At 39.6% G+C, this 11,750-nt stretch overlaps 1 protein-coding gene across 1 annotated transcript in view; it reads right to left on the bottom strand.

The window, feature by feature from the left end:
• Positions 1 to 7,661, bottom strand: part of TJP2 (tight junction protein 2) — a 51,098-nt gene extending 43,437 nt beyond the window's left edge. Inside the window, exon 1 of the mRNA XM_031056886.1 lies at positions 7,544 to 7,661. The gene's annotated coding sequence lies outside the window, so the exon portion shown is untranslated. The remainder of the gene's footprint in view (positions 1 to 7,543) is intronic.
• Between the last annotated feature and the right edge of the window lie 4,089 nt (positions 7,662 to 11,750).

The raw sequence follows: 11,750 nt of genomic DNA, 5'->3' as shown, positions 1-11,750 counted from the left end.
CGCTGGCGAGGGGCTGCGGCGGAGCCCCGCGGGGGCGGCCGGAGCCCGGCAGGACAAAGCCGGCTCTGAGCAGCCCTCCACAGAGAGACTTTGTCCTGCCGGGGCCCGGCCGCCCCCGCCGCCAGCCAATCGTGCCTGTAAACGCCCCGGGGAGGCAAAGAAACACATCCATTCTCCCTGGAAAGAAAAGAATTGTTATTCCCCATTTACAAAAATATTTCTTGTGTTCCTGCCCTTGGCAGCGGCCAGCAGCTGACGCCCGTCACAGGATAAACGCGAGCAATGGGGCTGGTGGCCCAAGCCCTGTTAGCATTCCTGACATGAGGCTTTTGGACAGTATCCACAGCCCGGTTCTGTCAAACAGACATGCCCCAGTCATGTCCACCTTTTCTGTCAGTGTGTTTTTAGGAGGACGTGGATGTGAAAGCCTCCACACAGCCAACACTCCTCATGTCCATAGCCTTGGTCAGACTTCCTTCCCACCACCTAACAGCCTTCTACACCAGTCCTGAAAGTCCACACCACTGCTATTAATTCAGAGGCCAAATGGCTTGCTTTGGGAGCTGTAATTACATATTGTAAAAAAAAAGTATGTTATTGAGTTAACTATTCTCAAGAGCTTGCAGAAACGAGTGGTCGCTAAAAACACTAAGGAGGAGATCGGCAGAAATTCAACCACATTATATTCAGGAAAAAAGACTTCTTTACTAAGTGCTGCTGTCTTCCTGGCTTTATGCTATTTTGGGTGGATGAGGCAATACTTGAATCAACTCTTGGAAGGAAGAAACTAAGAATGAGAACCAACTGTAAGGGAAAAACTTTCTTAAGCCAATGTTAAAAGCAAACAGCCCATTACTTTGTATTGCCTGCCCTCAAATCTAAACAGAATAAGCAAAAAAAAAAAGCCAAAGCATGAACTTTGCTCCTGTTTGATGTTGTTCCTGCTCTCAGTTTTACAAGTGAGTGATACCATACAACTTTTTTGCAAGACTAGCAGTCCAGTATATGGCCGAAGTCAGGACCGCTTGGAAAAATGAAGGGGGCCAGGTTCTTCACACACATGGGATACTGTGATAGCTTCTGGCATCAAGAATTCATCCATGAGATACAGCATGGCAAGGCAAAACAGCTGTCACTCTCCACACTGGTGCACACCTCTGCAAACTGGAGGCAACTTTCTAAAGAGCACTGTTTGGCAACATCAGCATAGAATGCTATGTCACAGCATTAGCAGAGAAATCCACTGTGTTGAAACAACATGACACGATGAAAACATGATTTTTCTGCAGACAACTACATAGTTGTAGATGCAAGAACAACATTTGTTCTAAGCTGGATGGCAATATACTTTTTGAAAAGTATAATTTGAAAAATTAATTTGAAAAATTAATTCTCAGACATGAGGTGGCACAGGAAAAGAAGCCACCAGATCTCTTGACTGCCATCTCTTAACACATATGCAAAGTTTGTGGCAGCATAACATAGAGCACCAGCCTCCTGAAGCTGCTTCCTTCCACACAGGTTCTGGCAAAAGATAAAGAGCTACCACTCTTGATTACCCCACTAGACACAGCTTCTTGGCAAGAGCAGGCAGTGCCAGTCAGAGCAATCTGAAGGTCTGCCTATCCTCTCCGAGGCCAAGAAGGATTATTTGTGGTTCCAGACAAAAGCTATGGCTTGACCTAATGCCTCCTTTTGGCATGTTCTGTGACTTTGTAAGAGCCACAAGGTGTTATCACTAAGAGAGGCTCTACTTCCCTGAGCTGTAGGGCAGCAAGGAGTGTTAACACACTAAGCTAGCCTGAGGTAAGTGAAACACAGATGCAGGAACTGACCACAGTTATGCAAGGCAAATAGGCTGGATCCCTTACCACAAAATGCCATCTGGGAAGGGCCTATCAGTTTGTCTCTTATTTAGCGTCCTGCAATAACAGATAGAAAATAATCCATGAGGGCTCTCTAAATATTTCCCATGTTTGTCCAAAAATTTCTCACTTTCAAGAGCAAAGTATGCATACCCTTTAGTGTTTTCTTTTTTTCCCCTCAAACTAAACAGCTACTCAGCCACAATGGGCATATAAATCATCCCGTACCAGCCTGCAAATGTGAGCACTAAGTGGCCTCTAGTGCTCATGCCCACTCTAGAGCTTGGCCAAATGCCCAGATGCTCATAGTGATGGCATGGACTGATGTAAGAAACAGTGTAGTAACAATTGCCAGGTTTCTTATCCTGCAATTCAACCACTAAGAGCAAAGTTTCAGGCCTGCTCTTTGACCAAGATGTCCTCCCAAGATGAATATGTAGGAAGGCCTTATGAGAGGAAGACATTGTCAGCTAAGCAACAAATGGCAGGATACCAATGTAAACAGTGATGAGAGTTGTGCAAACTCCTCCAGTACCTCAAGTTTCTGCCTCCTGTGTTAGGAAAAGGGGCAATATATTTTCAAAGCATTCAATTTACTTAACAGCTATTCCATGGTAGCACAGCATCCCCATTCTCTCTCTTCCCTTGTAAACCAAACCCCTCACCTTCAGCTCAAGCATACTGTTTTACCATTAGGTATAACCTCTCCTGTCTCATCTTCTCTGAAACACCACAAAACCCCCCAGTGTGGATACAGAATACCTATAAACTAGCCAAAACTCACTTGGGACAGCAACACAAGCAGAAGAGGGGCAGGACCCTCAGCCACATGGTGTGATGTGTCTGTGCAGGTCCCAGAGCAGCCTCTGTGTTTGGAGGCATGACTGCATGCACATTTCAGTGACTGGTCTCCCTTTGAAATGGGAGGTGCAGGTCCAGTTGTAGTCAGTCCTGCAAGGGATACTGCATCATAAAGAGTAAAGGCTGGGTATCAGCACCATGTAAAAATTATACGAACTGGGCTACACATTTGCAGCTCTGCTCTCTGCAGTATTTAGGACCAGCTTTTCTGCATGTGCAATAACTCTACAAAACAGCATCATGTGCAGGGGATTTTATGGAATGTTATGTAGGTGTAAAGGAATTTTAAAATTAACTTCAATGGAAAGATGATTGGTATTAACTTTATGAAAAACATGCAAATAACTTACAGTGAACACATTTCCCATTGAGATTTTCAGTTTAAGTAATCAAGGGAGACATTTTTGCCTACAATCAGATTGAATCTATGGTCTGTGTAGCATTAATTTAGAGAGATCACTTGCTGTAGCCTGAGTCATGCAAAACCTAGGACATATTCCATAAATTATCTAATGCTACTGTGAATGAAGCAGTTGTGCCACTTCCAGCATCCACAGAGAGAACACCCATTTAACACTACACCAGAGGATGCAAATTTAAAACAAGCAGCTGCTCTCACTGTTACTCCAGCCAACAGAGTAAGGCTATTCTGCAACTTACCAGCAGCAACCATGTTGTGATTCAGGTTCTCTCTGCCTCCTCTCCACCATCAAGCCTTTTAACATGTCCCTATGACAATAAATTATTTTTCTGTTTCTTTAAATGTTAAAGTTCAACACTTGGTAGTGCTGCTAGACAGCATGGTGAAAAGGCAACCTCCTTTAAGAGCTGGGAACTGATTTTAGAAAGAGATACTGGGAATGTAGGCTGCTAGTCCAGTTTTGGAACTATCTGAACAGAGATGCCAGTTTTGCTCTTGTTTTTAAGCAAGTGCTCATGATCCTGTCATGAGAGACACTGTAGAAGTTTCTAAAAATACCACGTTGTCAAACAGCCTTTCCCCCTTCCCTTGCAGGCAATCGCTTTAGACTGCCATTTGTCATCAGCCTGCAAAATCACACAAATCAGTCAGCCCAGTCCTACTTAAATGATTCATAAATCCAATTACGTTTGCTTCTTTATATAGTAAGCTGGGCACTAACAGATTCAACCTCCAGGATTAGAGGATGTGTAGGTAGCTGACCTCTGACTCTCAGGAACTGCCCAGGAGCTCCATACATATGGTTCAAAGATGCAGCTCTACACTGGGGTTGTCATATACCTGGCACAGTAATCCTGATCTCTGTCTTGGGGGGACTGGAGAAGAGACACCTTGCATATTATCTCAACACTTGCTACTGTGTGCAGAAGTGAGTCCAAAGGAGGGTCAGCAAGATGGTGGGGGCTGAAGCACGGGCTCTGCAAGAGGAGGCTGTGGCAGCTGGGTTTGTTTAGCTTGGAGGAAGGATGGCTTCAGTACACTCAGCAGCAGCCCACCGGTGCTGACTGGAAGAGATTGAAGAGATGAGGCCAGGCTCTTAGCTGTAGCGCAAGGTGGGTAAGAGACAATGGGCCAAAGTTCAAACAAGACAGGTTCAGATGTACATAAAGGAAAACAATTTTCCCCATGAGGACAGACAGACCATGGACCCTCTGCAGACAAGTTTTACGGTCTCTGTCCTTGGAGGTTTTCAAACCCAACAGGGTAAAGCCCCAGGCAACTTGTTCTGATCTCACAGATGACCCTGTTTTGGGCACGAGGTTGCACAAGAAACCTCCTGAGGTCCCTTTCCACCTGAATTATCCTATAATTCTGGAGTTACTGCATGATTCAAGCTTAAAGCAGAATGAGGCAATTATTATCCTGCCCCTTGCCTCCACTTCCAAAGTACAGCTTGTGATTATGCAACATAAAGATTTTGGCATGCAGCTGCAGGGTCTGGTCTGCTGTCTGTCTCTGATGTACTGCAAGGATGAACAGCTATACACAGTTTCCAAGTCTCAAAGCAGCAATACTAAGGCTGTTATTTTAGAAAGCATAGATGTCCTGGGAAGAAACATAGAGCCCAACATACACAGCATCCCACACTTTGTACATATTTTTATGGGAGAATCATAGTGTCAAATCCTTTATCACTTAGGAGGCCACCTATTATGATGTTTTCAAGAGCAGAATATTTTAAATTTTTTAAACCTAGACACAGAGATTTACTGAGACATCTCAAACTGCGAAAAATTTTAACATGTAGATAATTATTTAGAGCAAGAGGCAGCACTGTTCTAAGCCAATCATAAACTCAATTTCTAAGTGCACAAAAAAATTGAAACACACTGTTACGTGCTGAACAACTAGGAACAGCACTGGACATTAACAGTATGAAATACAGTTATATATATAAAATGTAATGTATATTTTCCTCACTATTTTGGACAGTCATCAGTTCTAACAGATCTCACACATTACAAGTTTGTTCTGCTTTAAATCAGAAGACTGCTTTGTTTGTTGCTGCTTTCTTTTTGCAAATATATGGCAATTAGAAAACAGAGATGTATAGCATATTCACAGGATAAATAAAACAGCATGAGAATATGCAGAGGTGTTTGGTAACAGTTAATAAAAATTATAGTTGTGAGAAAAAGAAATACAGTCTATTTGTTCTAACCACATTTTCATCTGAGCAATGTTTTAAATTACATTGCAGTTCCTTGAAAATTACACTAGTAAGGCAAGCAAATAAAATAGTTTGACCTACTGCAAGAGAGCGAAACAGGGTCTTAACAGAGACCCAGCTTGAACACACACACCTTCTCCACCCCATCCCCTCCTCTACACACTGTGCAAATTGAAACAACTTTACTTGGCTTAACCACTTCAACCTCTACTAATTTAAGAAGCTACAAAAACTAAAATCATTATTCTAAAGAATGAAATAACAATGTAGTTTAAACAAATCCAAACCACACAAATGTGTACTGTTTTTCTCCCCAGACACCATACAAAAGTGTGTATCAACACTTGAAAGGAAATACCTTTCCCAACCCCAACTTTTTCATTTTTAACTGCAGGCACATTCTGTTTGAACATTCATTTTGCTTACATCTCATTTCCTTCCTCTCTTCCCTATGTTTCTTGACTACTGGCAAGGATGTGAAACAATCCTCTGCTTTTAGCTATTTATCTGCCTTTCCCCACTAGAAGTCAAGCCTTACAACATCAAAGCTTTACCATACTAATCAACTGTTATGGCTCAAATTAATTAAGACAACACAATAAAGAAAACACAAATCCCATTCTCATGGAGATCATTATGCTTATTAAAAACAAGTGAAATAATATGGAGATTACACAAGATGTAACGTACAGAAAGATGTGTTACTTTTTTTCCTGATGTAGGGGTTAATTTAAAAAACAAAGCTCCAGACAGCAGTTTTTCAGCCAAGTTAGCTCCTTAGAGCACGAAAAGTATGCTTCAAAGCTCTGCCTCTCCCCATCCTATTTATACTGGCAAACCTCCTGCTGACGAGCGTATTAAGAAACAAAGCAGTTCTGCAACCCTATTCAAAAACAGCAAGGTCCCAGCTAGGGTACTAATGCCCACTTTTGGGTGATGTTTTTCGCAAATGACTAAAGTGAGCTGGCAATTAGTCCAAAAGAGAACAGCAAGAACAGTAAGAGAAAGCATATGGACACAACCATCCAGTCATTCCCTTGCCAGTTCCACAACTCCTAGAAGCCCACAGATAAAGCAGCTGGATGCACCTTCTGAGCCATCTCGATCTTGCTGCTAAATGGTTCTGGAGTTTCTTTTGCTAAGAGTTGAGCTCACAGCTATCCACATTCCCTGATGTAAAGTTGGCATACCCTACTACTGAAGGTTTTTGTTTTGAGGAAAATGTCCGAGGCTGCTCAAGACCTCAGCTGAGATATTCCTGCCTAGTTACATTTCACTGATATTCTTATATCGAATTTTCCCTCACTCCCAGAAAATCAAAGAGGAAAGTAGCTTTGGTTAAATATGTCACAAATTAGAAAGTCAGGACAGCAGATGTGCACATTTTAAAGTAAATTACTAAAGCAGCAATAGCTGCTTCATCTCAAAAATGGAAGTCAATTATAGTTTTGCAAAACATCAGCATAAAAACCTTTCCCTCTCTTAAAGTCATCATCTGTTAATCACTTACAAAAACAAGCCAAGCATGTTCGATTGACACATAAAACTAAGGATGCATTTTATAGTCCTTCTGGAAGCACTTGAGAAAAGGTTTCAAAAGCAAGGTTAATATGCCAAAAGGATTATATTTACCTTAATGATGTACTGTAAGAAAATATGCAGCAAAACAACTCTCCCTGTGTAGCTATTCTGTTTCCTAGGACTGACTGAGTCACCAAGCAACTCCCATGAATATTACCCTTTGTGCTTAAAGTAATTTATTTATCCCCAAGTCCATGCTAAATATTTATATTTGCTGAAGACATCATCATAGATTACATCCATTCTTTACCAATGTTTAGCTAACAGATGAACTAGTACAGGCCTGTGCATTATTATTTGCATAACTTTAGCAGAATATTGACTTCATTGCAGAAACCTCTCCTCTTCTGGAGGCCTGTTGTACATCATGAAGTTCTCAGCAAATATGCATGTAACCATTTAAAGTTTATTTGAAAATTCAAAAGAACTAGTTAAAATTTCATATTACTCTACTAAGTACAATTTCTTGAAACCTTATAAAGACATAGTTAAAAGAATATATACCTTAGCTGGCACATGACAAGAATACATCATTTTAAACTAATGGCTAGGTCTAACTGATGCAACTTGAATACAGACTAGTACCTTGGGAGGAGTGATGATTTTTGAGTGCCGTTGTCTACCTGCTGTGCTACGCTTTGGGCTTGATGTACAGCTGTGCTCCCAGTCCCACTCACAAGGAGAAGGCAGTGCCGTAGTTTGCTCCCTGAAAAACAACGTTTCATTTAAGTCACATATAACCACAAAGGAGTGCTTGTGAAGCCTTGAACACTGAAGTCTTAGAGATAAAGAGGATATAAAATATATTTCCCGGCTAAGTTTGACATGCTTTAGCTTCTGTGGAAATCATGTGGAAATAGTGCTTTAAAAAAAGGAGATACTCAGCAATATTTACACACAAGCCTGCATGTAAAGCAATCCATGCATTTTTGCTAATGGAATAGGGTATTGACAGGAAGCATACTTATAGTTACTTTGTTGCACTGGTCCTCTCCACAAACCATCTGGCTTTTTGTTTCAATTTAGTTTTGGTCTGACTGTTTAGCTTGCACAAAACTGTATACAGGAAAGCTAGTAATAGCATTGTATCTTGAGCATAACCTCAGCGAGAACAATCTGATACATGTGCTCCAATGACATCCGATGGTAACTTAAGAACTTCAGTTGCCAAATGATAGAAAGAAAACAATTTCCAGCGTAATCATCTACCCTCCTTCCCCTGCTCAACAGGCTACCCCTCTTGGGCAGAAGTAGCATGTTAGCTTCCATTCACCATCCTTGTCACAGGACTCCCCCTCTCCCTGACCTCTTGTCTAGTCCTTGATTACCCTCGGTAGGAAAAGAGAAAATGAATGGTTTCGCTAAAATAAAGAAGGAACTTATAACAGAAATAGAAACATGAGCTAGTGGTTAGGGTTTGGTGGTGGCTTTTGTTTTGTTTTTAAAAGAAAACCAACATGCAACTCAGTAATTTCAATTCTCTCAAAAACATTTTTCCAAAGTATTCCATCTTCAAAGGATATAGCCAGACTTCCCTAGGAAAGTATATTAGCTATTCTTTCAGCAGGTTTGAGATAGTTTGCCTGTTTCTGTGCCTCTCCCCCCCCACCCCCTGCAATGTATAGATGTTTTTTCATTATGGTTAATACCCCATTAGCCATTTCTAGATCACTTGAGACATGTAAGAAAGATATACTGAAAGAATTCCATAGAACTTCCCCACCATCTAAAAGTCTGGGCTAAGTTTTGATGTGTCTTGTGTCTCACATTTTCGTGACCACAAATATAATAAGGTCACAGGTTCAAAAAAGCAAAATTAAATATCTAAAATTTTTTAAAAATATATTTTGTTTCAGATTAACTTTTTACTACATGCAACAATGCATGCACCTGCCAGACATCACACCTCAAAACTAGAAGATTATTTTATCCTTTCTCCCCAAGGTCTTCCAGCATAAAAGCATTTTCTAAAAGTAAACTACAGTTTTAAATTAAGGCGTGATTTCCAAAGTTGCAGAAGAAAAAGATGCTTAATATGAGTTCATATGACCACCAAAGAGCAGCACAAGCTATACTGTGCATTCAAAACAAATTTTAGCCTTATTGTTCTAGGTTATGCACAAAATACTATTCTGGAGGCTGCAGAAAAGTCACACAAGCAACCTAAACCTAACTGCCACTGCTGCCATCATTTTCCCTTTGTCAAACTTCATAAAAATCAGTCTATCTGTCACAGAAATCATCACTATTCCAAGCAAAGACGGAAGTAGAAAAACTTAACTTTGTTATGTCTTTGATATGAAAATATGAATTAATACCTCAGCAAAATAATATATCTGCCTTTTCTGCTTCCTTTTGCATAGCAGTCTTGGTTTTTAAGCAGAATTCTTACAACTTTCAAACAATGGCTCTAGGCATCACACTCAAGTGCTATTTTTTATCTTAAGAGATGTTTAAGAAAACTAAAGTGCTTCATTATGCATCTGAATTTGTGCAGTGAGGAGTTGACAAATGGGGACCTCTCTCTCTCTCTCTCTGTATATATATATACACTGAATAAATACCCTTTATTCAGTATTAGATTCTGGAAAGTGTCTCATTATGTTACAAATTTTCTTACACAAGGACACTAACACTTCTATCACATTTTATTTTTAAAAAGAATGTAAGAAAGTACCTCTAGAAGTTGAGAGATAAGCTGATCTTAGCAAAGTGCATTATTAATGTGATTTTTCTAGTCATATAGAATAAGCAGTATGCAGCTTCAAAAAGAACAGTGCTTTTTTTTTTGTCAACTCAGTTTACTTTAACTCAATTGCTGGTTACCAACCTTTCATTCCCTGAAAGTTTTAATTAAAACATAAAAGGGATCCCTATTACAGTCCAATGACAATAGCTTTTCAGCTTTTCTGAAACTGTTGGAATGGCAAATCCAAACATAATCCAGATACATCTTAACCACCTTGAAATTCCAAGTGTGTACAACAGTCACTTTAACTAAACCTCTCCCTGAAAGCATGGGTATATCCAAATAAAAACGCTGGAAATAAAAACAAATTTTAACAGTGTATTTTGTACTTAGATACTGACTAATACTCAGAAATAGAGGAAAGACAAACAGTCACAGTTACAAAAGAAATAGACATTACAGTTAGTAAGTTTCATTTTTAGAGGGCTTGATTCAAGCTGTGACTCTGGCCAGTCTTCTTGAAAACAAAGAATTCCACAAGAATATATATACAAGAACTTTCCAACACAGCTTCTCAAAATAGCAGGAGGAATCAGGTATTTTATCAACATATAAAAAGCAGCTGAAAAAATCAGAGATTTGCATGTACATAATTTATATGGAACAACCAAAGGAAGCATACTCCGCTGTCCTGAGTCCAAACAGACTGCACTGAGAATCCCTTTTAATGGGCAAGTTTTTAACAGAAAGCCCTACAAGCACTCATTAACATGACACCGGAAATTTGGAACTAACGTGAAGAACACTTGTGTTAATAAAAACACACAAAACCATTTACTTAGTGTATTTTCTAGACTAGTTTTTGTGGTTCTGGTGATAGATCTGGAAAAAAAAATCATATGGTACTTAGTGATTTATTTGCTTTTCCCGCTGCTACCACCATTAAAGAAAGCACATTGGTGGAAAAGTTACAGGATAAATCTGAATTCAGTTACAGCCAAACAGCCACAATTATAATCCAAGTTTTTCTTTGAAGTCTTGCTTACACAGAACTATTCCAAACCAATAGAAACATACTAACTGGTCTTGGACAAAAGCCTCTCATATTCTGCACTCCTCTGCAATGTCTGAAACAAGGTGACAACATTCTATTGTATTACAAAAATACAAGAGACCAGAAGGACCCTGAAGACACCCATCCATCCATGCTACTCATACAGAGGCAGATGGAAGAGAATGACAACTCTGTTTTCCACACAACATACATTTTTGGTGGAAAAAATTACTTACACAAGGATTTTTCTGAAGCCTAATACTCACGTTGTATGGTACAAGAAAGCACTCTGGATTGTTTTTAACAAAAATCAAAAATCTAAGCAGAGAAGTAAAGTTGCCTGCAAAGACAAAAGTGATTTTTCTTTTCTCATTTTAGGAACTGCTTCTCTGACAGATAAAAATTAAAATATGCATATTTTTAAATGAGGAGAGGGGATATACATCAAGTTAGTAGCAAGCAAAAAATACAAAACAGCTATTTCATTTCTGTTTTGATGAATATGCATGTGCTTATTCTTCCTGTTCTTCAGCAAACTCCTAATTTAAAAATAACACCTTCTCTAGTTATTCCTCTAGCCAAGGACAGGTAGGTAGTACACAGAAATCTCTAATGAAACCACTAAGTTCAACCACAACTACTGAAGATACAGAGCTTGGAAGGTACAAAAAAAGGTTACCTGTTTTATTAATAACTCTCCTCTTTCTGATAACAAGTCTTAAAAATGCATGATTCAAGGTGAGCACAATTTTTCCCATAGTTACTCACTGATTGCTTTTTAACACTTACCGTGGATGTTGCCACAGATTTGCGTGTCTACCCTCAGGAAGCAGCTCTCTCTTGTTAAGCGGAGTAATACCTATTGCTGCTTCTAAAATAGTTATGTATTTCTTGTACCGCATCCTGCCTTTCTCAAGAGTTCCACCACGTTAAGTTATCACCCAAATGCAGATGCTGCAACTGAAGTCATGCCTCTTCACTGATTTGAAATGCTGCTTTTTAAAATATGCTGCAAGTATGAAGCATAAAAACAATGCTTTTTTCCCCTC

The sequence above is a fragment of the Geospiza fortis genome, unplaced genomic scaffold, assembly GCF_000277835.1.
Source record: "Geospiza fortis unplaced genomic scaffold, GeoFor_1.0 scaffold12, whole genome shotgun sequence".
Lineage (NCBI taxonomy): Eukaryota > Metazoa > Chordata > Aves > Passeriformes > Thraupidae > Geospiza > Geospiza fortis.
Note: the sequence above shows the minus strand (reverse complement) of the source record. Positions and strands in the feature narration are given on the sequence as shown.